The following is a 26,796-nucleotide window of genomic DNA, read 5'->3' on the forward strand; positions in this document are numbered from 1 at the left end:
CAGCCACGGCAGGTTCCTGTCTCAATCTTCAACTGTGCCAGTGAACCCTTCCTAGGTCTGTGACAATGACCACCGGCTCTGAGCCCCCACGCAATCTTGGCTCTACCTGCCCCTTCTCTAAAATCCTCCTTGACATTTGGAAGTAGGGGTATAGTGATCTAAATCAGTATTTTCAAAATTATGGTATGATTTTTAGGTGGTACACAGATCAACATTTTAACTTCATAGTTTTTTCCCATCCATTTTTCTAAGCTTTTCATTTGGAAATAATTTCAAACTTATACCAATGGATGAATGGATTATGGTATGTATACACAATGAAACACTATTTGGCCATAAAAAAGAATGAAATAATGTAATTTGCAGCAACGTGGACAGAACTAGAAGTCATGTTAAGTGAAATAACCCATGCACACAAAGACAAATATTGCATGTTCTCACTCATATGTGGGGGCTAAAAATGTGGATGTCATAATGATGGAGAATAAAATGATAGATACCAGAGGCTGGGGTGGGGGGTAGGTGGGAGAGGGGATGAAGAGAGGTTGGTCAATGGGTACAGATATACAGTTAGACAAAATATATAGTTAAATAAAAGGTATAAGTTCTATTTTTTTAACAGCAGGGTAGGGTGACTATAGTTAACAACAATGTATTGAATATTTCAAAGTAGCTAGAAGAGAGAACATGAACTGTTACTAACACATAGAAATGATAGGCTGGGCGTGGTGGCTCACTTCTGTAATCCCAGCACTTTGGGAAGCAGAGGGTGGTGGATCACTAGAGGTCAGGGGTTCGAGACCAGCCTGGCCAACAGGGTGAAACCCCGTCTCTACTAAAAATACAAAAATTAGCTGGGCATGGTGGTGCACACCTGTAATCCCAGCTACCTGGGAGGCTGAGGTGGGAGAATCACTTGAATCTGGAAGGTGGAGGATGCAGTGAGTGGAGATTATGCCACTACACTCCAGCCTGGAAGTCAGAGTGAGTGAGACTCCATCTCAGAGAAAAAAAAAAAAAGAGAGAGAGAGAAAAAAAAGAAATGATAAATACTCAAGCTGATGGATGCCTCAAATACCTTGACACAATCACTATACATTCTATACTTATAACAAAATATCACATGTCCCATAAATACATAAAATATTATGTATCAAAAAACAAAAGGATAGTATAAAGAATTCCACAAACCCTTTCCTAAGATTCACAAATTGTTAACATTTTGCCACATCTGCTATATTGATTCCTTCCCATTTCTTTTCTGCACCTAGAAAGTACCTTGTAGACATGATGCCTTTTATCCTTAAATATTTCCATGTGTACTTCCTCATAACAAAGTCATTGTCTTGTACAATCACAATATAGTTGTTAATTTCAGGAAATATAGGAAATAGAAATTTATACAGTACCATAATCTGATCTACAGTTCTTCCAATTTCACCAATTGTCCCAATAACGTCCTTGATAGCAATTTTTTCCAATACACAATCCTATCTGAATAGTTTGTCTTTTTTTTTTGGATGGAGTATTGCTGTTGTTGCCCAGCTGGAGTGCAATAGCATGATCTTGGCTTACTGTGACCTCCACCTCTTGGGCTCAAGTGATTCTCCTGTCTCAGCCTCCCAAGTAGCTGGGATTACAGGCGACCACCACCACACCTGACTAATTTTTGTACTTTTAGTAGAGATGGGGTTTCACCATGTTGGCCAGGCTGGTCTTGAACTCCTGACCTCAGGTGATCCACCTGCCTCGGCCCCCCAAAGTGCTGGGATTACAGGCGTGAGCCACTGCACCCGGCCTGGAATAGTTTTTCTTCTTATGTTTTTTTATTTCCTTCTTCCCTTGTTTTTCCCCTTATTTCCTCTTCTTCCTTGCCTTTTTTTTTTCTTTTCTCCTTTCTGAGTAGAGGCCAGTTATTTTTTTGAATATCCCTTAATTTGGGCTTCTCTGGAGTTTCCTCATACATATTTGGTGGAAACAGTGCACAGGTGATGCTGGGCCCTTCTCAGTGCATCATAACAGCCACGTGATGTCCATGGGACCTGCTGCTGGACATGTTAACCTTCATCACTTGGTTAAGGTAGCATCTGTCAAATTTCCCCACTATAAAGTTACTGATTTTCCTTTTGCAATTAATAAGTAATTTGTGGGGAGATATTTTAAGGCTCTGAAAATATCCTATTGCTCATCAAACTTTCACCTACCTATTTTAGCAACCATCAATGATTTTAAACCAAATCATTGATTACCTTGGTTGCATATGGTGACTTCTAACTCCATTTTCACCTACCTATTTTAGCAACCATCAATGATTTTAAACCAAATCATTGATTACCTTGGTTGCATATGGTGACTTCTAACTCCATTTTTCCATCTACATTTATGAGTTGACATTCTTCCACAAGTAAGTGATTTTCCATTTATTAGTATGCAAACATCGATTCTGATAATTTTGATGTTCAAATCACTCCAGCTTTGGGAGGCAAGCCCCTTTAAGTTGGTGTCTGTATCCTTTTGACATGTACCCATCATTTCTTAAATACTTTCTTTTTTCAGCAAAAACAGATGTTCCAGGACCATCTTGCTTTTTCCTTGCCTCATCCCTGAAATCAGGCATTTCTCTAAGGAATTCTCCTTCCTCTTACTTGGGGAATGATATTTGGGAACTAAGATCTGGGTCAGTAGCTACTAAGGAGTCATTGCTTCTGGTCCCTTTCAGTGGAAGGATTTCTCCACACTCCTACATGCACAGGCTCAACACCCCCACCACACCCCAAGCCCCACAGGATTCTTTAGTGTCTTCTCCTTTTCATATTAGAATCTTCCTTTTTGTACGGTTAGAACTCAGGCTCTCAGCATTATTTTAACTCCTTTGTTCAATCTTACCATGCGTACAAAATTGGTACACTATCCAAACCAGTGCTAGGAAAGGTTCAGATTTGTGTTTTTCTTTAGGACAAAAGTATAAAGTAAAAACACTGTGTTCCAAGTTATTAAGTTGGGTTTTCCCCTCCCTCCCTTTTAATGTGGTTATATTATTCATTTGAAATTCAGTTCAGTTCATTTGTTTCTGATGGTATTCAAATTTAATTTCCTCTCTTCTTAATTACATTTTGTTTTTTAGAATACATAAAACATTAACAAGAATCCAAAAGTTAAAACTATATTAAAGGGTATATATTGAGTGGGTGTCCCTCCCTCTCCTGCCTCATTCCTGTCTACTTCTTGAAGATTCTTTAATAGTGTCATTATCCTTTTTTTGTCTTCTTTTGTTACTGTTAAAATCATGTCCTTTGGCCGGGTGTGGTGATTACAGGCTCACACCTATAATCTCAGCACTTTGGGAGGACAAGGTGGGAGGATCCCCTGAGCCCAGGAGTTTGAGACCAGACTGGGCAACATAGTGAGATATCTGTCTCTACTAAAACTAAAATAAAATAAAAATTAGCCAGGTGTGGTGGTGCATGCATGGAGTCCCAGCTACTCAGGAGGCTGAGTTGGGATGATTGCTTGAGCCCTGGGAGGTCAAGACTGCAGTGAGCTATGATTGTGCCACTGTACTACAGCCTGGGCAACAAAACCAGACCCTGACTCAAATACACACACACATATACACACACCCACACAGAGACACTCACCATGTCCTTTGACTCCCTCCTATTACATATCCAACAATCACCTTTCTTTCTTTCTCTCCTTTTTTCCTGCTATTTTATTAGTTACACTCTTTCTACTTTGCCAGGGTGTGTCATTTTCACACAGGCTTCTTCCACCTTTGCCCCTACCCTTGGTTTGGCCTCCTTAATGGATAATGGCTGGTTGGTCTTAGGTTCTTTTGCTTCTGTAGCAAAAGAAATTGCTTTGAAATTCCCTCTTTTCCCTTTCCCCTTCACAACCACATCTCCATACGGCACCTCCTCTTTCCCCTTTATCTCCTTCTCCCCTGGCAGGCTGCCTCTCTGAGACAGCCACCTGGGTCTGCTCACTTTCCAGCCGTGTCCAGCAGCCCACTGGATCTGCCACATGTCCACCTGTGTGCCGTGCTGGCCTTGGGCTTTCTCATTTCCTTGGCGCCCTCTGCTTTCCATCTCCCTGGGCACACACACTGGCAGCAGGAGTTACATGGGTATCTGGTATTTATTTTTCTACTTAACAGTAATCTGAAATTCAACTGTTCTCTGTTATGGGTAATGCAGAAGGCATGGGTTATATGTGGTTTCATTTGTGTTTCCTGGTGATATGAATGTTTTCGTTGGCAGGCGCTTGACAAGTTTCAAATGTAGGTTAGTTGTTACTTTAATCAACGACAAAATAGGAGAAATGATCGAACCAGACTAGGGCACAAAAATTGAGGAAAACCCCCAGGAAAAGTCTGTTTGAGAGTGACTTGCCATTTTGATCAAGGTCAGATCATTTCAACTTAGTCACAGTTCAAATTCCAGAACTCCTCAAACACTGTTTCTTCTTCAGGTTACAGTTTTGATCCTTGGCTTTGCCCTTGTTCCTTTGGGGCTGAATCCCTGTTTTAACAAACCTGTGAACACCCCAGTCCCTCAGGTGGGATCCTGCCGCATTCTTTCAGGTCTCATAATGGACAGACATCTGCCACACAGCACAATCCTTCTGTGCTCAGGCTGATGGTCTGTTTGCCCTTTTTAAGTGCAGTTATTGGTTATTCCCAGACTGTTTCTTCTCTTCATTCTTCACCAAACTAAACTGACTCTGCTGTTTCCTTCAGGGATTGCTTTTGGCCAGTCCCATGGAAGCTTTTCCATCTCTGCAGCTGATATGGAACCCCTCAGTTCCTCTTCCGGCCCAAAAGGAAGGGCAGGCTCAGGTTCCAGTTCCATTCTGTTGCAGTCTTACTAGGCAAGGCCATGTTGAGTAACTCTTAGCAAGTCACTTATCATTGCTGGGTTTGCAATTTCTTAGTTAATAAACAAAGAGATCCAACTTGCCAATCTACAAAGAAACTACCAGTTCAAATATTTGTATACCGTGAATCACGGAGGAAAATGCTAGAATTCCAATTCTACAAAGTCATGATTTCTTTGGAGAAATTTACCTTTTGTGGGGTCTGCTGATTTTAGTAAGCCAACAGCACAAAGGATAATGGGAAGAGATAAAGGAGAGAACTGCAAATGCCACTTCACACTGTTTTCACTTTAAATGTCTTGGAAAAAATGTGTACAGAAATAAAGCTGAAAATGGGAATTTATATGGGATGTCTATATCTCGCTCCTACCCACAATATCACGTTGCAATAACACTGCAATCGATCCATTCAGATAATTACCGTCATTATGCCGTTTACATTACTTGCCTCACGTTTACTGCTCTGACAATCTATTACTGCCAAGTAAATTAAATACCTAAAGGGTGCTGGTGAAAGCACAATAGTCACATTTATCGTTACTGTGTTCAGTTAAAGAGACCAATTTAATTGATGTAATCCTACACATCCCATGGGACCAAAAAGACATTAACAATTATGCTGGTGAAGTTAAAATAATCTTGAACTGATGATTTTCTTTAATCCATTTGCATTTATTAGAGATTCAGGATTAACCTGCTACCAACTTAAGACAACAGAGAAAAAAAACCCCTCTTAACTAAATGTGATTTAAGAAACAGTGAATATTTATATAGCAGGAATGGGAAAGGATAAGCAAAGAGGGAAAGGAAAGAGAATATGCAAGTGTCACTACCAAGAATTACAGATATTACAATACAGGTCTTTTTCTACTTTAAATAAGCAGGTTATTAAAGTCAATATGCCCAGAGGATGCAATGAGAGCGTTCAAGTAAATGTAACAGTGGATCTTTGCATTCAGCTTTGTCTTCCACAACAATCAAAAACTTTTGCTAGACTTACCCGGTGACTTAGAAGATTTCCTGCTCAGCGTGGTTTCCCCAAGGCTCCAAATTATAGTGGTCTAAATATGTTCATGGTTTCATTTCTAAAAATCCTTAAATGTCCTTATAAAATCAAAGAGCATCACAGAGCAAATCCATATTGGTTTGGTTTACTGTGGAAAAGGGGTTTGATTTGATAGGTAAAAGGAACTGTGTTTCTCAGAGGTCCTGCTCAGTGAATAGATGGGCTGGCTGGTGCTTACGAATGATTGAACAATCTGATGCTTCTAAAGCTACTGTTCTACATTAATCCTGTAAGTATGTGTTATGTTTAAAATCTTTGTATACTATAAATTTGTTTAATAGATCCTTTTCCACAGACCAAAGGTAGACTAATTCTACACAAAAATCTGTCCTCTGCATAACATAACAGCTCTGCTGCAGGCTTTTCACCTCTTATACTTTGTCTCCACTCATTTCTACGACCTTATATATCTGCTTCTCCACAGCACACACCATATCAAGAGTCAGGCTCAGCTCCTAAAGCTCCCGTGCTCCTTCCTAGGCTGTGCCTTTGGTTTTGCTGCTCTAGTATGGAATACGCTTTATTCTCCCATTGGCCTCTCTAAATCCCACTCAGTTTTGGTGGTCTGGCTCAGGTCTGGACTTAAAATACTTAAATGAGGACACATTTAAATTTTAAAAAATGGATGTATAAAAATGTACCAAAATATTGCAAAGAATTCCCCCACACCATTCCACACACTCCTCAAAGGTTAATGTTTTACCACTTTTGCTTATCATATAATAAGTATCTATATCTGGAGACAAATTTTTTAAAACATTTGAGAGTAAGATGCAGACACAATGCAATGTCCTTTTACCTCTGAATACTTCAGCATGTACTTTCTAAAAATACATTTGCTATATAACCACTGTGTAGTTATCACATTCAGGAAATTAATTTATGTAATAGTCTAATCTACTTTACAGGCCTTATTCAAATTTTTCCAGTTGTTCCTCAAGTGTCTCTATCTAGTCCAGGATCCAATCCAGGTTCCCAGAGCTGCATTTAGTTATCATTTCTCTTTAGCCTCCTCTCATATGGAACAGTTCCTGAGGTGTTGTCTTTTATGATCTTGATACTTTTCAAAAGTACAGGCCAGTTATTTTGTAGAATGTCCTTCAATTTGAATTTGCTTGATGATTCTTCATAGATTTTAATATTTATGGCAAGAATATCATGGCAATGATATTGTGTCCTTCCTAGTGCATCGTATCAGGAGGCACATGATACTAATTTATTCCAATACTAAAGGCAGAGTATCTCTAATCTGAAAATCTGAAATGCTCCAAAATCTAAAATTTTTTGAGACCCAACATGAATAAAGAAATGTGCATTGGAGCCTTTCAGATTTTGGATTTTCAGGTTAGGAATGCTGAACTGGGTAAATATATAATGCAAAAATTTCAAAATCTGAAAACATCAGAAAGTTGAAACACTTCTGATCCTAAGCATTTTGGATAAAGGATACTCAATTTGTGTGTTAAATCTGATCACCTGGTAAAGGTGGTATCTGTAACACTTCTCCACTATAAAATTGTTTATTTCCCTTTATCAGCAGTATGCATCTTGTGGCAAGGTACTTCAAGATACGTAAATCTCAAGAGTCTTTGAGATTGCAAACATGCAAATATCTATACTTTGTTTCACTCCTCTTAGAATCTATTCATTTTTTTGACTAAAACAATTATGACTGTGGTGGTTGCCAAATAGCGACTTTTATTTTTATGTTATCTAGCCATCCATCCATCCATCCATCCATCCATCCATCCATCCATCCATCCATCCATCTATCCATCCATGTTGGTGCAAACGTAATTGTGGTTTTTGCCATTAAAAGTAATGGCAAAAGCAATTACGTTTGCACCAATCTAATATCTCTTTTTACCTTTTATACTTTGTCTCCACTCAATTCCATGATCTTACATATCTGCTGCTCCATAGTGCACACCATCTCAAGAGTTAGGCTCAGCTCTTAAAGCTCCCATGTTCCTTCCTGGGCTGTGCCTTTGGTTTTGCTGCTCTAGCACAGAATACGCTTTACGGTCCCATTGGCCAAATAGCGACTATTGGCTCTGTCACCCAGACTGGAGTGTAGTGGTGTGATCATAGCTCACTGCATACTCAAACTCCTGGGCTCAAGTGATCCTCCCACCTCAGCCTCTTGAGTAGCTGAGACTGCAGGCATGTGCCAACACAATCCACTAGTTTTTAAAAACATTTTTATAGAGATAAGGTATTGATATGTTGTCCAGGCTGGTCTTGAGCTCCTGACCTCAGGTGATCCTCCCACCTCAGACTCCCAAAGCATAAATAGTGATTTAAATTCTACTAGTCTTCCTACATTTACTAGTTTGAACCTTATCATAAGTAGGGGCCACACATTTTAGCACTGTATTATAATGCCTTCAATTGAGATTAGTAGTTTCATAAGTATTATTAGTCTTCTCTAGTTAGACTCTAAGCCTTTTGAGACAGGGATCATGCTTTACATGCCTCTTTTCAAAGGAGTGAGATGTAAATTAGTGTGTTTTTAACTATAGTTACGGGTGGAAATGAAAACTCAGTTTGATATTTAGATTCACTTAGTATCAGTGATTTTGCTGGCATGGAATATATACTTTTACCTATGTCATCTCAATGGTGGTCATACACATATGTGGATATATACTGATGTATCTTTTGAAAATATTATAGACAAATGAGAAATTAAACCAGTGATAACCAACTTTTACCCTTTGCAAACATCAATATAAATCTGATTTATTATTAGGGTGTATATAGTTTTTCTTCTCTTTTTTTGAGACAGGGTCTCTGCCACTCATGTATGATCTTAGCTCCCTGCAACCTCCGCCTACTGGGTTCAAGTGATTTCTCCCACCTCAGTCTCCCAAGTAGCTGGGACTACAGGTACGTGCCAACATGCCCGGCTGATTTTTGTATTTTTTAGTAGAGATGGGATTTTTCCATGTTGGTCAGGCTGGTCTCGAACTCCTGACCTCAAGTGATCCACCCACCTTGGCCTCCCAAAGTGCTGGGATTACAGGCGTGAGCCACTGCACCCAGCCCAGTGTGTATATTTTCAAAACGAAAGATGAATATACACCATCTGATCCATTTTGACAACTGACAAAATATTTAAAGCTTGTACTTTGTTATATGGGATAGTAGGGGAGACTGAGGTTTTGCCCCTCACTTATAAATGTTAACTGCATTTATTACTAGCATTGTTGTAGTAGTAGATTAAAGATGGTTGCCAATGCTTTGGGACTTATCTTCTCGACTCTAGACTGGCCTTACTTGATTGACCAGTGGAAGGTGGCTGAAGTTCCATCTTTGGGTCTTCTGAGGCTACACCATGAGCTTTTAAGCTTCTACCTGGCCTCTTAGAACACGTCTTATATGAGCTAACATGTAGGCAGTCTGAATGTTCTGAGGTGGTATAAAGCCCCAGCTATGCAGACAGGCCCTGGAGGATGAGATGCCTCGCAGAGAGAGACAGGCCAGGGACATTGAGAAGCCAGACACAGGAGTAAAGGAGCCATCTTGGAAACGGATCCTTTTACCTCCCGACACCACATAGATTGGAGATGAACTATCCAGCTGTGTCCTCCCCCAATTTCTGACCCACAAAATTGTGACAAAAATTAAATTGTTATTTTAAGCCTCAAAGTTTTGAGACAGTTGGTTACATAGCAATAAACAGTGCCACAGTCATATTTAGGAAACGAGGTGGCACATCAATTCTTTTATGTGTACATTCAATTACTGGTCTTTGGCTGTACCTGCAGGAGCTATGCTGGGGGTAAACAAAGATGGATAAAATATAGAGGGGCTACCATAAAGAAAAAAATAGTCTAATAGAAGAAACAAGTTAATTTCTCACATTGAAAACTACAAGGCAATAGGATCAGAACAACAACAACAAAAAATGAACAAACTTTGGATAAGGTAGGAAAGAGGTGACCCTTGAATCAGCCTACTCAACAGGCAATTGAAACAATAACAAAAGTGCACATTGGACTAGATAAAAATAACACAGCTTTGAACAAAATACCAAGAAAATGACATCTGACTCGTATTCAAAAAGTTATTCAACCAGGCTAGAATCCTGGATGTAAATATTGTCAAATTATTATGAAAGCAAATAACGTCAGACACTATCCAATACCCACTGCAGAGAAAACCTTGGGTTCAACAATGGCAAAAAAAAAAAAAAACAAAAAAACAAACAAAAAAACAACCAACTGATCATATGCAAATAAAACAGGTAGAAATTAGAAATGAACAGGGTTGAGTGGTGTGGAGGAAAGAAGGTGGGAAGAAGATGTCCTCTAAAGGCAAAAAGAGAGAGAAACTGCCGTTCCCACAGCAAAAGCTGGTTTTTTCCAGAGTGACATCTTTCAAGCTTGCTGAAACCCCTTCAATTCAGCAAGGGCAGACAGGTCAGAATAAGATCAGAAAAGGTATTTCTCTAAAATACCAATTCAATTCATGGTTTTCCCCCATAGGTAAGAAAAGGTGCTTCTGTGCTTTTTATTTTTCTCTTTGGAATTTTTTCCAGCCAAAAATGTGCTTCTTTATGATGGCCAGCCTGTGTCAGAGTCCTGTGCCACTCTCCTTAAATAACACACTTCACGACTCTAGGCCATCTCAACAATTGCAGTCAGGGGGCCAAAGGTCTGTACCTGCAGGAGCTATGCTAGGGGGTATACAAAGATGGATAAAATATAGAGAGGCCACCATAAAGAAAAAAACAGTCTAATAGAAGAAACAAGTTAATTTCTCACATTGAAAACCATAGACTTCCATGCAAAATACACAGTTCCCCAAAATGTTCCTAATTCCCCTGTAGTCTGCTCTGCTTTGAAAGCTTTTTAAAAACATCCCGAGTTAAAAGTCCCATGGGAGTGGCTAAGTGTGCCAGCCAGGCGAGTGCATTTTCATCTGCTAGAGTGATATAAAGCCTGAGTACAAGGAACACCAAGAACTGGAGCCGGGTATTGAATCTCCTTCCCGCTATGATTCTAATTCAGACTTACAGGGTTTCTGAATCACTCATCACACCTGGCTGCCATAGTAGCCATGTGTGGGGCGTAGCTGGCTAAAGGGTGTTCCCCACTGACTGTATTTGAGAGCTTGTACAGTATCCAGATCCAGGCAACGTCTAGGGCTGCTGGGCATCTTGGAGGCAAATGGTATCATCCTAGAAAGTGTCAATAAAGACATTAAGCTCTGACCACCCACACAGGAACAAACATGTGTGCCCATACACACATGAACGCATCCTCACAATGTCCTTATTCTTGCACTCAACCCATTAGGTTTAGGACCAGTGCGAGATGCTAGGGATATAAACTACATTAAAACGAAGTCTTTGTTTAAAAAAGTTGAAGAGCTATGCCATGTGAACATGTGATGTACAACCTGTCCACAGGTTCATTTTGGAAGAGTTGAATAGAAAACACTTCATAATGAAAGCTCTGTATACTTCCAGAATTTGAATGTTTGGAAGGGGCTTTAGGCCACCGGTTGAAAACTTGAGTGTGCATTGGAATCACTTGGGAGGCTGTGGGATCACAGACTGGGCGGGTCGGGGGAGCACTCTCATGTTTGGATTCAGGGCACCTACAGTAGGGTCCAATAATTGATATCTCTAACAAGTTCCCAGGTGCTGCTGCTGCTGCTGGCCTGGGAACAGCACTTTGAGAACCAGTGTTCAAGATGGATCAACTTCAGGGTGAAGGTGGGTGTAACCTCCCTCCTCCCCCCTGCTGCCATTGCCTTGGACGTGTTCAGAAGTTTCTTTCTGCTTCTCTGGAACTGGGGGTGGTCACCACACAGTTTTATACTTTTCCTTCTCTTGTTTTGTTTATGAGTCTGCCTCTCTCTCCTACATCAGTGACTCTCATTGGGAGAAAACAGCCTAAGGGCATAGATCAGTGTGTCTGTGTGTGTGCATATGCATGTGTGTGAGTAGAACAGAAAAAAAAAAAAATGTGTGTGATTTGGAAAACCATTATTTGATGCTGCCTTACATCCGGGAAATAATAAACGGTAATGCTTTCGTGATACAAACTGAGAAGTCAGCTCGATAATTTCCTTGCCCGGGGGATATACAGAAAAGAAATCCATGCCTGGAGTGGGAAGGCCGGAGGGGTGGTAAAGCAGATCTGTCTTCCTAGGAGGAGGGTAAGATAATCTGATGAGAAGTGACGGCATGCTTTTTACATTCCCTTTTATTTGAAATGGATGTGAAAATAAATGTCTGTCACTGTTTTGGGTTGAATGAGATGATGAAGGCAGAATGTCACGGACATGGAGCCTGGCCCTCTGTATGGTTCGGTGAATGGTAGTTTCCTTCACTCTTCTGTAAAACAGCTCCCATTTGAAACCTCAGCCGCTCACAGGTTTTAATGCAGGGGGTCGTGGTGTCAGCCAGGGCAGAAACTGTCCCTGTTGAGGGACAGATTTTGGCCAAGAGAAATGTACCGTGGGTCCTCTGGACTGGACATTTTAAACAGGCTCACATATAGATTAGCTTCAGCCCCTGATTTCTTTAATCCACAGTCTTCCTCTCTCACCCTTTCTCTTCTCTTTCTCACCACCTTACTTCAGCTTCCAGGTGCCCATTTATCAACTCATTATTACCTTTATCAACTCAATATTACATATTTGAGCTCGAGATATAATACGTATTTTCCAATGATGAGAGAAGCTGAAAATTCAGGGACTCTAAAATTTCTTTGTAAAAACAACCTTTAAACCTTAAAATGTATTCCATCCCCCACCACCAGATGTGCTTTCAGAGGTGCAAATCTATGAATTTCAAGCTAGGGTGGACTAGTGTGAATGTTTTGGTTTTAGAAGCCTCACAGAGAAATTCCATAGAGCTAAAAAATGTAAAACAATCTGATCACTCTGTTGAGTAGAGAATATTTACGGCATTAACCTCCAGGTATTTTAGAAGTTGAACTATATAAAACTCATTGATTGATTTGCAGAAAAGAATATCAATTAATATATGGACTTCATTACCTCATTTAATTGAAGGCCCCCAAACTCTATGAGGTAGATAGGATTAGCTCCATTTTACAGATGAAGAAAATGAGAGACTGTCAATATAAATCCTTTGTGTTGCAGAGATAATTTATTCATATACACAGTCCTATTCCTTACTAAGGACTTAATACAGCACTTTGAAGAAAAAATATAAATGACAATAGCCTGATAAATGCCTAATATACCAACATGTTTGAACCCTCTCTACCAAGACGTAGGTAATTCAGGTCAGGAAAAAGACTGAGAATTTCTCCAGAAATAGGAATTTTTGACCTCTGATCTATACAAAAACTGAAAAAACAAAAACAACAAAAACAAAAAACAGAAAGAAAAAAAGCACAGACGTAGTCATTCTAGGAATCATTTCATCCAAAAGAGGAAGTCACTTATAAAGCAAGTTTAAGCAACAACAATATCATTACACACCCATCCAACTGGTGCAAATGAAAAAATCTTACATGGCAAGTGTTAGTAAGAGTGTGGAAGAACAGGCACCCTCATGTGCCACTGGTGGGTGTGTAAATTACTACACCTATTTTAGGATACTTTGGCTCAACTTGTTGATAGAGAAGATGCTCCTAGCTTCTGACTCAGCAATGCCATTGCTAGGTATAACCCCTGTAGGTACCCACAGACACATATACCAGGATGGGTGTGCACGTGGGTTCATAACAGCTTTGTTTTCCAGCCCTCAGACAGAAATCATCTAAACTAAGATTGACAGTACAATGAATAATGTTTATTAATACATGTATATAATGGGATACTATATAGAAACAAAAACCAGTGAATGAGAACTACATGATGAATGAATCTGGCAATGATAACATTGAATGAAAGAGGCACAACATATATTTAAATACACACACACACACACACATAAAATCTTCCAACATGATTCTACATACAAAGTTCAAAAATTCAAAAAATTAAATTATATTGTTTAGGGATACACACCCATGAGGTAAATCACATTTTTTTCAAAAGGCAAGGAAATTATTATTACAGAAGTCAGATTCATCATTACCACTAGTGGGGAGAAAGGAAACTGTGATAAGACAGGAACCCATGGGGGCACCAGGCTACTAGCAATGTTTCATTTGTGGACGTGGTGGCAGGTACTCAATTTTTTGCTTTATTATTTCTTAATTGTAAACATACATTTTTGTGCATACAAATATGAAGTCCTCTGCAGACATATTTCATACACACACACACACACACACACACACACACACACACACACGTACACACTCTAATAAGTAACAGAGCTTTAGGAGAGGGCCTGAAGGAAAATTGTGGAAGGGCCCTGTTGTACCTGGGCATCCCACTGCCACTGTAATGGGGCCAGCAGGTGGAGAGCCCATGAGATGAGAGAGGGAAGACAGTGAGGTGGATGGAGCCAGGTGCCGAGGCAAAGGGACGGGACCAAATGTGTGTTTTAAGGAAGGAATCCTGGCACCAGCAACAAAGAGCGATGGAAGGAGAAGATGGGGAGATCGAAAACATGCTATTGTAACATTCCTTTCAAGGACGACCTACCCCTGAAACAAAGCAGCAGCACTGAGGTGAGGAAGACCTACATTTGAGAAAGAATTCAGAACAGACTCATCAGCTCCTAACCAGTACCTAGATGAGGAGAGCCAAAGACGACACTGAGTTTGATATTCCGGGTCTCCACCAGGGCGATAAGGTCTTTCATAGAAATGGGTAACAAAGTGAGATAAAGTGCCATGGGAGATTTTTAGAAAAAAGTCTCTTGCCTTACCATGTAATGATTTTTTTTTTCTTTCCCTGTGGGGAAGAAAAAATTGCAGTGAATGTATGACTCTAGTTCTTAAGTAAGGTATGCCAGCAGTCACTGCGACCTCTCTCCCCTTTCTTTCCATTGTTTGCATGTTTGTATGAAATTCTTTTGTTCAGGGATGCTGACTACTCACTCTAACTCTCCCGTTCTCTCAGGGATGAATATTGTCCCTTTGCCTCAGAAACCACAGGATTAAGCTTTAGGGAAATTATATTAATCATTTAATTTGATTATCAGGCATGATCCTGGCCTTCCCACTCAGGACCCCTGGCCTGGCAGCTAGTGGTGCACATGGACAGTAGTAGGGCGACAGAGAGCTGCCCTCCACCCTGCTCCCCACTTTTGTCTGCCTCTAGCATGGGTGAGTGAGCAGCAGTGGCTCAGGAGCACCGGGAGGCTCGCAGCCGCCTGGCGTTCTGCGAGGACAGGAGGACAGAGTGCAGTAGGGCTGAAGCAGTGTCTAAGTGGAATTTAGCTTGGGCATTGCCACTAGCTGAGAGGGAACATAAGGACTTGGGAAACCCTTTGACTTGTTTTTGTCATCTGCAGAGTCCTTACTTCGCTTAAAAAATTGAAATAAGGGCTGGGCGTGGTGGCTCACGCCTGTAATCCCAGCACTTTGGGAGGCTGAGGTGGGCGGATCACAAGGTCAGGAGATCTAGACCATACTGGCTAACATGGTGAAAACTCATCTCTACTAAAAATACAAAAAATTAGCCGGGCGTGCTGGCAGGCGGCTGTAGTCCCAGCTACTTGGGAGGCTGAGGCAGGAGAATGGCGTGAACCCGGAAGGTGGAGCTTGCAGTGAGACGAGATCACGCCACTGAACTGTACTCCAGCCTGGGCGAGAGAGCAAGACTCCATCCAAAAAAAAAAAAAATCTAAATAAGATCTGGCCATGAGAGAGAAGTTACCCTTGATTTGTGGCAGTTCTCAAAATCATTCTTTGCAGAAACAATTATTAGTTCAGTTTTGTATATATGCAGCATGGAAGTAACATCTGGAAGACATCTAGCCAGGAGCTGGAAATGCAGGTCTAGTTTAATAAACCAGGGCCGAAGTTATCGCTGTGGCTGTGACAGAGAAGAATATGGAAGCTACAGAAAATGATGATGATCATGACAATGACAGTCAGCAGGTGCTGATGATTACTACGTGCTACACTCTGTGCTCAGCCCTCAATAGACTTTATCACAAGTCGTTCTTTCAGCAACACTACAAAAAAGACATCTGTTGCTCTCCCCATTTTACAGATGTGCAATCTGAGGCTCAGAGGGGTTGAGTGGCTTTCTTCAGGACACACGGACCTAACTGAGTCAGAAGCACTCTAAAAAAACACAGTAGGCCAGGCGCGGTGGCTCATGCCTGTAATCCCAGCACTTTGGGAAGCCAAGGTGGGTGGATCACCTGAGGTCAGGAGTTCGAGACGAGTCTGGCAAACATGGCAAAACCCCAAAGCACAAAAATTAGCCGGGTGTGGTGGCAAGCACCTGTAATCCCAGCTACTCAGGAGGCTGAGGCAGGAGTATCGCTTGAACCCAGGAGGTGGAGGTTGCAGTGAGCCGAGATCGCGCCACTGCCCTCCAGCCTGGGTGACAAGAGCGAGACTCCATCTCAAAAACAAACAAACAAACAAACAAAAAACTAAACAAAAAAACACAGTAAACTTCTCAGCATTCTGAACTTTCAATTGTTTTGTCATAATGAAATTACGTGAAAATGAATCCTGTTCTAGAAACCACATTCCCTGTTTGCAAGTTCAAGAACTAGAAGCAGGTGGATGATGTCTGGTTTCTCTGTAGAGAACTGGCAAGCAGCAAGGTTTGCTTTGAAAATCATGGACAATGAAGAGTGCTAACACATTCATACACCACCCTAATTCTTCTCCTTCTAGCTTTTAAAATTTCCTCCGTTTCTTTGTGTAAGTCAGTGGGTAGGAGTTGGTAGATATTTCTAAGCAGTTAGGACCCTGAGGTGATAAGGGTTGAGGGGAACTGAAATGTAATTCCTTATCGAGGGCTGGATAAAAGAATAAACACCTCAGTTTACAGTTCAGCTCAGGTGCAATAATAGACATGTAGGCTGAGAAGCTGGCAGCCACCAATTTTATTAAAAGATTTTTCTGTTTGACTTACACATCATTTTACCAAGATAATATTGAATCATTGTGCACACTGTGTACTTCTCCAGTCATGCTACCAAAGAGGTATTTTATACCTAGATGATGTCTCATAGAAAACCTTTTAAGTATAAAAAGAATGTGATATCAACACACCTGGCTTTTTAGTTGTAGTATGGCCTTTTAGAAACATTTTCCAGCAGCAAGATGTGGCAGAAAGGATGGCTAAGAACACACGGTTTCCAGCTCTTGCATTTAATTACTATGTGACATTGATCGAGACACTGAACTTCTCTTAGCTTTATTTTTTCCCCCTCACAATCTTACTAGCCCACATCATCTCCAAAGTCTTTTGCAGCCATAAAATCTCAGACACTATGAATTTATACAGTAATTATTCAGAGATAAATAATCATAGAATCATAGTTTGGGGTGACAGAGGATGAAACTTTAACTGTCTTCATAGTAGAATAATCCATTTCATAAAATTGTGAAATACATGGTGCTCACTTCTTCCTTCCTTTGATTCCATGACAGGGTCAGCAAACCTCCACTAAAACCCTCAGAGAATGGCTGGCCTGATTCTCTAAACCAGACTTTGATGCAATCTGTTGAGCAGAGAGAAGCATAACAAAGCCAGAATGAAGTCTCATTAAGACAAACATGGATGTAATGTCAGGCTGGGAACTGCAAAGCTTGTTTCTATGCCTCAACAGATGGCTGGGAAAACAATGTCTTGTTGATCTTGTTAGAACAAATTATATACAAGGAAGCTCTCTATATAATGATAGAGTGTGTATGCTGTACTTGGGTGTATTTAACACACCTATATATACGCACGAATCAGAGTTTCTCAACCTCAGCACTATTGACATTTTAGGTTAGATAGTTCTTTATTTGGAGGGGTTGTCCTGTAAACTGTAGAATGTCTGGCAGCATCCCTGGCCTTTACCCACTATCTACAGACACACCTCGGAGAGAGACATCATGGGTTTGATCAAGCATTCCAGATCACCGCAATAAAGCAAATGTCAGAATCAAGAAAGTCACACACGTTTTTTGGTTTCCCAGTGCATGTAAAAGTTATCTTTATACTACACTGTAGTATATTAAGTATGCAACAGCCTTATGTCCGGAAAATAATGTGTACACCTTAATTAAAAAATAGTGCACTGCTAAAAAATGCTAACGATTATCTGAGCCTTCAGCATGCTGGAATCTTTTGGCTGGTGGAGGGTTTTGTCTCCATGTTGATCGCTGCTGACTGATTAGGGTGGTAGCTACTTATGGTTGAGGAGGCTATGGTAATTCCTTGAAATAAGACAACAATAAAGTTTGCACATTCAATTGAGTCTTCCTTTCACAGAACATTTTTCTAAAGCAAGCAATGCTGTTTGATAACATTTTACCTACAGTGGAACTTCTTCCAGAATTGCAGTCAGTCTTCTCAAACCCTGCCAATGCTTTATCAACTAAGTTTATGTAATATTCTAAAACCTTTGTTGTCATTTCAACAATGTTCACAGACTCTTCACCAGGAGTAGATTTCATCTCAAGAAATGACTTTCTTTGCCCATCCATAAGAAGCAACTCATCTGTTCAAGTTTTACCAGGTTGCAGCAATTCAGTCACATCCTCAAGCTCTGCTTCTAATTCTAGCTCTCTTGCCATTTCTACCACATCCCTGCTTCTAATTCTAGCTTTCTTGCCATTTCTACTACATCTCTGCTTCTAATTCTAGCTCTCTTGCCATTTCTACCACATCTCTGCTCCTAATTCTAGCTCTCTTGCCATTTCTACCACATCTCTGCTTCTAATTCTAGCTCTCTTGCCATTTCTACCACATCTCTGCTTCTAATTCTAGCTCTCTTGCCATTTCTACCACATCTGTAATTACTTCCTCCACTAAAGGCTTGACCCCTTAAAAGTTATCCATTGGGGTTGGAAACAAATTCTTCCAAACTCCCATTAATGTTCATATTTTGACCTTTTCCCATGAATCACAAATGTTCTTAATGGCATCTAGAATTGTGATCCTTTCCACAAGGTTTTCAATTTATTTTCCCCAGATCCATCAGAGGAATCACTCTCTCTGCCAGAAATAGCCTTATAAAATGTCACTACTTCTTAAATATAAGACTTGAAAGTCAAAATTCCTTGTTGATCCATGAGCTGCAGAATGAATGTTGTGTTAGCAGGCATGAAAACAACATTAATCTTTTTGCACATCTACCCCAGATACTTCAGAGCTCTTGGATGGCAAGGTACATGGTTTGTGAGTAGTAATATTTGGAAGGGGATATTTTTCTTCTGAGGAGTAGACTCTCAAAAGTAGACTTATTAATAAAATATTCTGTGAATCATGCTGTAAACACATATGTTGTCACCCAGACTTGGTTGTACCATTTACAGAGGACAGGGAGAGTATGTTTAGCATAATTGTTAAGGGTCATAGGATTTTTCGAATGGTACATGAGCATTGGCTTCAACTTAAAGTCACCAGCTGCATTAGTGCCTAACAAGAGAGTCAGCCTGTCCTTTAAAGCTTTGATGCTGGGCATTGACTTTTCCTCTCTAGCTATGAAAATCCTAGATGGCCTCTTCTTCCAATATAAGGTTGACCCCTACATCAAAAATCTGTTGTCTAGTGTAGTAGCTTTCATCCATTATTTGAACTAGATCTTCTAAATAACTTGTTGCAGCTTTACATCTTTACATGAAGCAGTGGTTGTTTCACCTTGCTCTTTCATGTTATGGTGACACCTTCTTTCCCTAAACTTCATGAACTACCCTCTACTAGCTTCAGACTTTTCTTCTGCAATTTCCTAACCTCTCTCAGCCTTCATAGAATTGAAGAGTTAGTACCTTAGGTTTTGGCTTAAGGGAATGTTGTGGCTGGTTTAGTCTTCTACCCAGGCCACTCAAACTTTCTCCATATCAGCCGTAAGGCTGTTTTGCTTTCTTATCATTCATGTGTTCACTGGAGTAGCACTGTTAAATTCCTTCAACAACTGTTCCTTTGTACTCACAACTTGGCTATTTGGGGCACGAGGCCTAGCTTAGCTTTCAGCCTGTCTTGGCTTTTGACATGTCTTCCTCACTAAGTTTAATCATTTCTAGCTTCTGATTTAAAGTGAGAGACATGGGCCGAGCACAGTGGCTCATACCTATAATCACAGCACGTTGGGAGGCTGAGGCGGGCAGATCACTGGGGGTCAGGAATTCAAGACCAGCCTGACCAACACGGTAAAACGCCATCTCTACTAAAAATACAAAAAATTATCCGGTGTGGTGTCATACACCTGTAATCCCAGCTACTCGGGAGGCTGAGGCATGAGAATCGCGTGAACCCGGGAGGTAGAGGCTGCAGTGAGCTGAGATGGAGCCACTGCATTCCAGCCTGGGTGGAAGAGCGAGACTCCATCTCAAACAAACAAACAAACAACAACAACAAAAACAATTGAGAGACATGTTACTCTTCCTTTTACTTTAATGCTTACAAGCAGTGTAGGGTAAACAATTGGCCCAATTTCATTACTGTTGTGTCTCAGGAAATATGTGGCCCAAGGAGAGCAAGGGAGACAGCAGAAAGGCCAGCTGGTGGTGCAGTCAGAACACATGCAACAGGTCTCATGTGCATCTTATATGGGTGTGCTTCGTGGTGCCCCAAAACAATTAAATATGTCACATCAAAGAACACTGATCACAGATTACCGTAACAGCTGTAATAATGCCGAAACAGTTTAAAATCGTGTGAGATTATCAAAATGTGAAAAGGAGACATAAAGTGAGCACACGCTATTAGAAAAATGGTACCAACAGACTTACTTGCTGTATGCAGGGTTGCCACAAACCCTCAACCTCTGGAAAAAGGCAATATTCGCAAAGCACAGTAAAATGAGGTTTTGCCTGCTCTAGTAGCATCCCCTTCACCTATGTCTCTAGACGTGGCTAAATGTCCTCTGTGAGAGATGCACATACAACCACACACACACACACAACACACACATACACATATGAATTACTGTACATATTCTTATACACACATATATCAATGACAGATCTATATTGGCATGGCACTTTCAACTTCATGAATAAATTTTCTACATTTTTCGAATTAGAAAGGTTTGAGGTATCAAGTCCAACCACATAATTTTGTAGAGTATGGAAACTATTATTAAGAGAACTGTAGCCCAGAAATGTAAATAATGACCCTTACCCAGTGACTGTAATTTATCTTTTGTTATTAGACACAAGAACACCAGATTGAGACCAGCCTGGCCAACAGGTGAAAGCCCATCTCTACTAAAAATACAAAAATTAGCCAGGTGTGGTGGCAGGCACATGTAATCCTAGCTACTTGGGAAGCTGAGGTGGGAGAATCATGTGAACCCAGGAGGTGGAGGTTGCAGCAAGATGAGATCACGTCACTGCCCTCCAGCCTGGGTGACAGAGCAAGACTCCATCTTAAAAACAAACAAAAAAGCAAAACAAATAAACAAATAAACAAAAACACCAGAACTGGAAGAGATCTCAACTTCACTCAACCTAGACTCTATTTTACAAACAAAGTTACATCTCTACTTTTTGCTTTTCTGTCCTTCTACCCATTACACTGATTGTTTGGATCACTTGCTCTGACAGATTTGGTATTAAGTGAATCAATTTTATCCTTCAAAGTGGTAGAATCTGTGCCCAGTTATTGGGAGAGACAACCTTTGCAGAGCATATTCCCTTTGTTCAGGTAAGTGGCGACAGGTTGAGTCAGCTCCAGGCTGAGATCTCACACCTGCTGAGTTCCACCTAGGTTTTGTGGTAGCAAGAACACAATTATCTAGTCAATTGCTCTGGAGGGAACATCAGCTTGAAAACATGACCAAATTCACACCACTGTAATTAATCAGACAACTGCTCTAGTGTGATCGTGGTTATCACTCCACAGAAGTGGAATTGTCTTTTTAAACCCGAGGAGACACTGCTCACTTTAAGGCTGAACTTTATAGAAGGTGGTCCCGCATTTGGATGCTAATTAGCAAAATAATACCCACAATGCAACCTGATTAAACGTTTCATTCATGGGTGGAAATGCATTAAGTAAACAATGCTGTAAATAAAATAAGATTGTGTCAGTAGAATATATTTGTGTCAGTATGAAAAAATACTTAAAATCCCTTACAAATAGTTCTTCCTGTTTTAAAAAACTGCCCTAGAATTGCTATCTTTTAAAGATGAAGATTTTGGGGGATTATCAAGATAGGACTATAGAAAGAATTTATTTAAAAAAGCAAAAGGCAGTGTTGCACTGTGCATTAATTGCATGTAAAGATACACCAGGAACTTAGAGGGGTCTGGTTCCAATTTGCAAATGCTAGTACAGTACATGTTTTCATCCCTAATCATATTACATCATCTTTGTGTGTCTGAGGGCACAGATAAGACTTATTCAAACTTCTAGTTGACATGCATTTTGCTTTTGAAAACCAGTTTCTCATTTTCTATTAGCTTTTTGTGCTACTAGTTTCACGGCATTTGAAGATTCCTGAATTTCTGTGCATATTGCTTTTTCCACTTTATCAACATTCATATAGAGAAGCAATTATTACTGTGAATCACCACGATAATAAACCTGATTTTACGGCACCAAAGTAAAGAGAAATCTGTATTTAATCTCCATTTGTCTGTACTGGAATGAAGTATTCTTAAATCTGAGAAAGTCAATTATTATTCAAAGAACAATCACAACATAGTTAAAAAATGAGCAATCCAGGAGAGCCGAATGTGTAAAGAAGGCATTTATCAGACACCAAGGGAAAAGGGAAAGACAGCTGATAGCTGAGGTGTCCAGTTAAAACTCAACTAGCAACGCAAATCTCTGGTAGGTATCACCGATAAAGGTCAAGGGGAACAGAGTTATGACAGTGAACTTTAAAAATACTGACAGGAAACAAGAGTACTGGTTTCCGCGTGCATTGCCTTGCTATTCGCACAAAACCATTAGTCCTTTCACAGAAGGGTTTATTGATTTACACAGATACTCGTTTGTCACAGCCTGTAGAGTACATTAAAAGCTGCCCAAGTATTTCAAATGTACTCAGCAAATTTGCCTTCTCACCTGTGTGGAGTCTGGAATCCTGGCTGTAAGATAGTTTTCAGTGTAAAAGGCTTGATTGAAGAGAAAGTCAGCAACTTAACAAAAGAAATCACTGGGAGGTCCCTTTGTGATGTCTTACCAAGAAGCTGCTCTCCTGGCTGGTGGACATTGATGGGGGATTCATCATGTGAAAGGAACTTAACACATTAGATGCATGGGGGCTCACAAAGGAGGAGCAACACAGTTTTCCTCTTGCTCATCCCCGTAATATTACTGGCTTCCTATGTAGTTTGTCACTTCCACCAGACGTGACCGCCACATGCCCAGTCCTGTGTCATGCATGGGAGGCAGTGCAGAGTGACTGATAGGAGAGGTGGCTTCGGCATCCACTTATGTAGGTGTGAATTCTGATTCCACAGCTTATCAACACCCTCACCCTGGGTCACTTGCCCCCCTACCATTCAGTTTCCCAATCTATAAAATGGGAGTAAAAACAGTACCTGGATCACAGGTTGTTGTGAGGCTCACATGGGATAATGCATGGAGAGCACTAAAGAAGATGCCTAGTCCAAAGTGATGTCACCTTGTAGAGCTGCAGCTCCCATCCCCCTTGCCACATGTGCTACTCATACATTAATTAAAATTAATTTAAACCAAAAATTCAGTTCCTCAGTCCCACCAGACACATTTCAAATGATCAATAGCCTTGTTTGGCTAAATGGCTCCCACGCTGGACAGCACAGATAGAGAACATTTCCAACACTGCAGAAAGTTCTATTGGATAGCACTATTTTACAGGGTGACTTACACGGTTTTAACTTTGTTAACTAGTTTTTAATAGGCATTATCATTTAATCTGAGGCACAGGCCTGTGTCTGATAGTCACTGAAAATTATTTAATGTGTTGATGTGAGAAATGTATGTTGACAGACCTCAACTCATATTTGTATCACTTCCTTTCCTTCTAAATCATGCTTTCATGTTTATCTCAATTTATCTTCACAATATCCTTGTCAGGTAAATACATTAGACATCTATTATTTTCATGTCACAGGGGAAACAGAATATATAGTATATGTACATTCAGATGAGCAAACAATGTCTATGTTTTGGAGGGTTCTGAGAGTAAGAAACAGATAAGGCAAGGAAGACTACTTGGGAGGAAGTTCTTATTTTTTCTGATTCAAAACTAGTAAGAGTTTATCAGGAGAAACTTGAAAAATACACAAACTATGAAGAAAGCAAACATTGTTCAAACTTACGCAACCCATACTTAATTATCATTAATGTTATAATGTACCTTTTTAGGGGTATAAATATATATTGTACGTTACAATTCACGTATTGGGTGATAATTTTTTTTCACGTGACATAGAGTAAATATTCCCCACACCATTAAAAATATTTGATAACATACTTAACGCATGCACAAGACTGTATTATGGGACTATACTATACATTATTTAACCATTTATCATGTTTGCTATTTAAAAGAATGCTGCAAGGATTGTGCTTAAACATAAATCTAATTTTACATCACAGAGTATTTTGGAAGATAAAGCCCTGCAATTAAAATTACTGGGTGAAAGCCCTAGAACTTTCAAAGAGACTCCTAGTACACAGGATTACTTTGCTTTCTGGAAAGGCTGTACTGAATTTCACTTCCCCAGGAGCGTATGTGAGAATCACTGCCCTTCTCCAGCACTGATTAGTCCCATCTAAACATTTTGTCAGTTTTGTACACAAAACATCCTCTTTTCTTGTTTCACTTTTTATTACCTTGGTTGCACGTGAGGCTAACATTTTCCCTGTGTTAATTAGCTAAAGGTATTTTCTAGTCTGTGAGTTGTCTCTTCATACCCTCTGCCAAGCTTCCTGTCACAATGTCCCTGTCATGAGTTTATACTAAACCTTTGTAATGAGGATAGCAAAAATCTAGTTCTGATGTTTTCAGTTTGTCCCTTAATGTTGCTTCTGATATTTCTGATATTTTTCTGTTCATAGCTTTTAAATGTTTATAAGGTCAAATCAATCTTCTTTTTCCTTTGTGATTTCCTTCATTGATTTTGTCATCAGAAAGTCCTTTTCCCACCCGAGCAAAATTAAATAGTCACTTCTGTTTTCTTCAAGCTTAATAATGTTTCAATTCTCTTTTTTTGTTTTGGTACATTTATCTATTTAATCCACATAGGATTTATGTTATGCTGTCACGTAAGTATCTTCTTTCTTTCCAAATAGTGATACTGTTGTCCCAGAACATTTCCAGAATCCATTTTATTTCTGTGTTGATATACAATGTCTCCTCTACAACTATTAAACTGTTACATTTTGCAAGAATGACTGCATAATGACTTATTCTGTTTTATGGATCTACCCTATCTAAAACTGGAATTACAACCTGTGATCCAGGTACTGTTTTTACTCCCATTTTATAGATTGGGAAACTGAATGGTAGAGAGGGCAAGTGACCCAGGGTGAGGGTGTTGATAAGCTGTGGAATCAGAATTCACACCTATGTAAGTGGATGCCAAAGCCACCTCTCTTGTCAGTCACTCTGCACTGCCTCTCAGACATGACACAGGACTGGGCATGTGGCAGTCACATCTGGTGGAAGTGACAAACTACATAGGAAGCCAGTATTATCACGGGGATGAGCAATATTAAATTAAAGCAACAGTAATTAAAAATCACAGTTTTAATTACTGTAAGTTCACGTCGTTTCAATATATGATACGGTGAGCCAGCATTTGGGAATCCCCTTTTTTCGAAACAGGTCTTGGCTTGTTTATTTTTTCTACGTGAACCATTTAAAATTCTGCCCATAGCTCTCCTCCAATTCTATTGATTTTGTCTTCTTCTCAAGATTTAATCCAATCTTATATTTTGGGGAAAAGTATCAACTTTGTAATATTCGGCCTGCCTATCTTGGAACATGGTATGTCTCTTTATTAAATTCTGCCTTATTTCTTACAATGAGTGGTATAGTTTTCTTTAAATGGGTTTTGCACATTTTAAAAATAGTATTTTATAATCTTCATTATATTTATATAATTATATATATTTATATATTATATTTATATATTTTCCCTGATAATTTTTGAGCCACTGTTCCTCATTTACAGAAAACTACTGATTTTTGTATACTCATACCTGACCACCTTACTGCACTCTTTTATCCATTCTAGTGCTCTTCTAGTTGATTTTCTCAGGTTTGCAGTGTACACTATGCCACTTGCAAATTTTTTTTCCTTCTTCTCAATAGCCACAGTTTTATTTCTGATTCACATATGAAAGAACACGGCAGAACTCCAAAAACAATTAACTAAGTGTGCAGATTACTGGTGTGATGGTTCCTGACTGTAGTAAATAGCTCTAGCATATTTTTCTATTGAGATTGCTATTGGCTACCAAATAAAGATATTCTTTATCCTGTTAAAAATTAAACTTTTAGTTCAAATTTTCCAAGAGTTTGAAACAGAAACTGGTTTGGAATTGACTGAAAGGCTATTGATCTATTATTTTGCTAAGACGGTGTTTGGATTTCTTTGCCAGATTTAGGTATCTTTTCATCCAACTATAGTTCCTGGAGTAGCTAACAGAGCAAGAGAATTCTCTAAGACTTGAAATTTTACAGGAATTTGTCCACAGACTACTTGACTAGGGGGACTGAATTCCAATTTAAGTAGATGAGGGACAAATTAGCTGTTAATGAAAGTGCCAACAAAATTATAGAAGCAGACGGTTATTTTCTAGATGAGAGATTATAGTGTAAAGAGAGAAGCATTTTTGAAGTTGTC

The 26,796-nt window shown here is 39.8% G+C and overlaps 1 protein-coding gene across 3 annotated transcripts in view; it reads right to left on the reverse strand.

Moving 5' to 3' along the window:
- Nucleotides 1-26,796, reverse strand: part of LOC105492540 (NCK associated protein 5) — an 891,224-nt gene that overhangs the window by 210,240 nt on the left and 654,188 nt on the right. The window lies entirely within an intron of this gene.

This window comes from Macaca nemestrina, chromosome 11, assembly GCF_043159975.1.
Source record: "Macaca nemestrina isolate mMacNem1 chromosome 11, mMacNem.hap1, whole genome shotgun sequence".
NCBI lineage: Eukaryota > Metazoa > Chordata > Mammalia > Primates > Cercopithecidae > Macaca > Macaca nemestrina.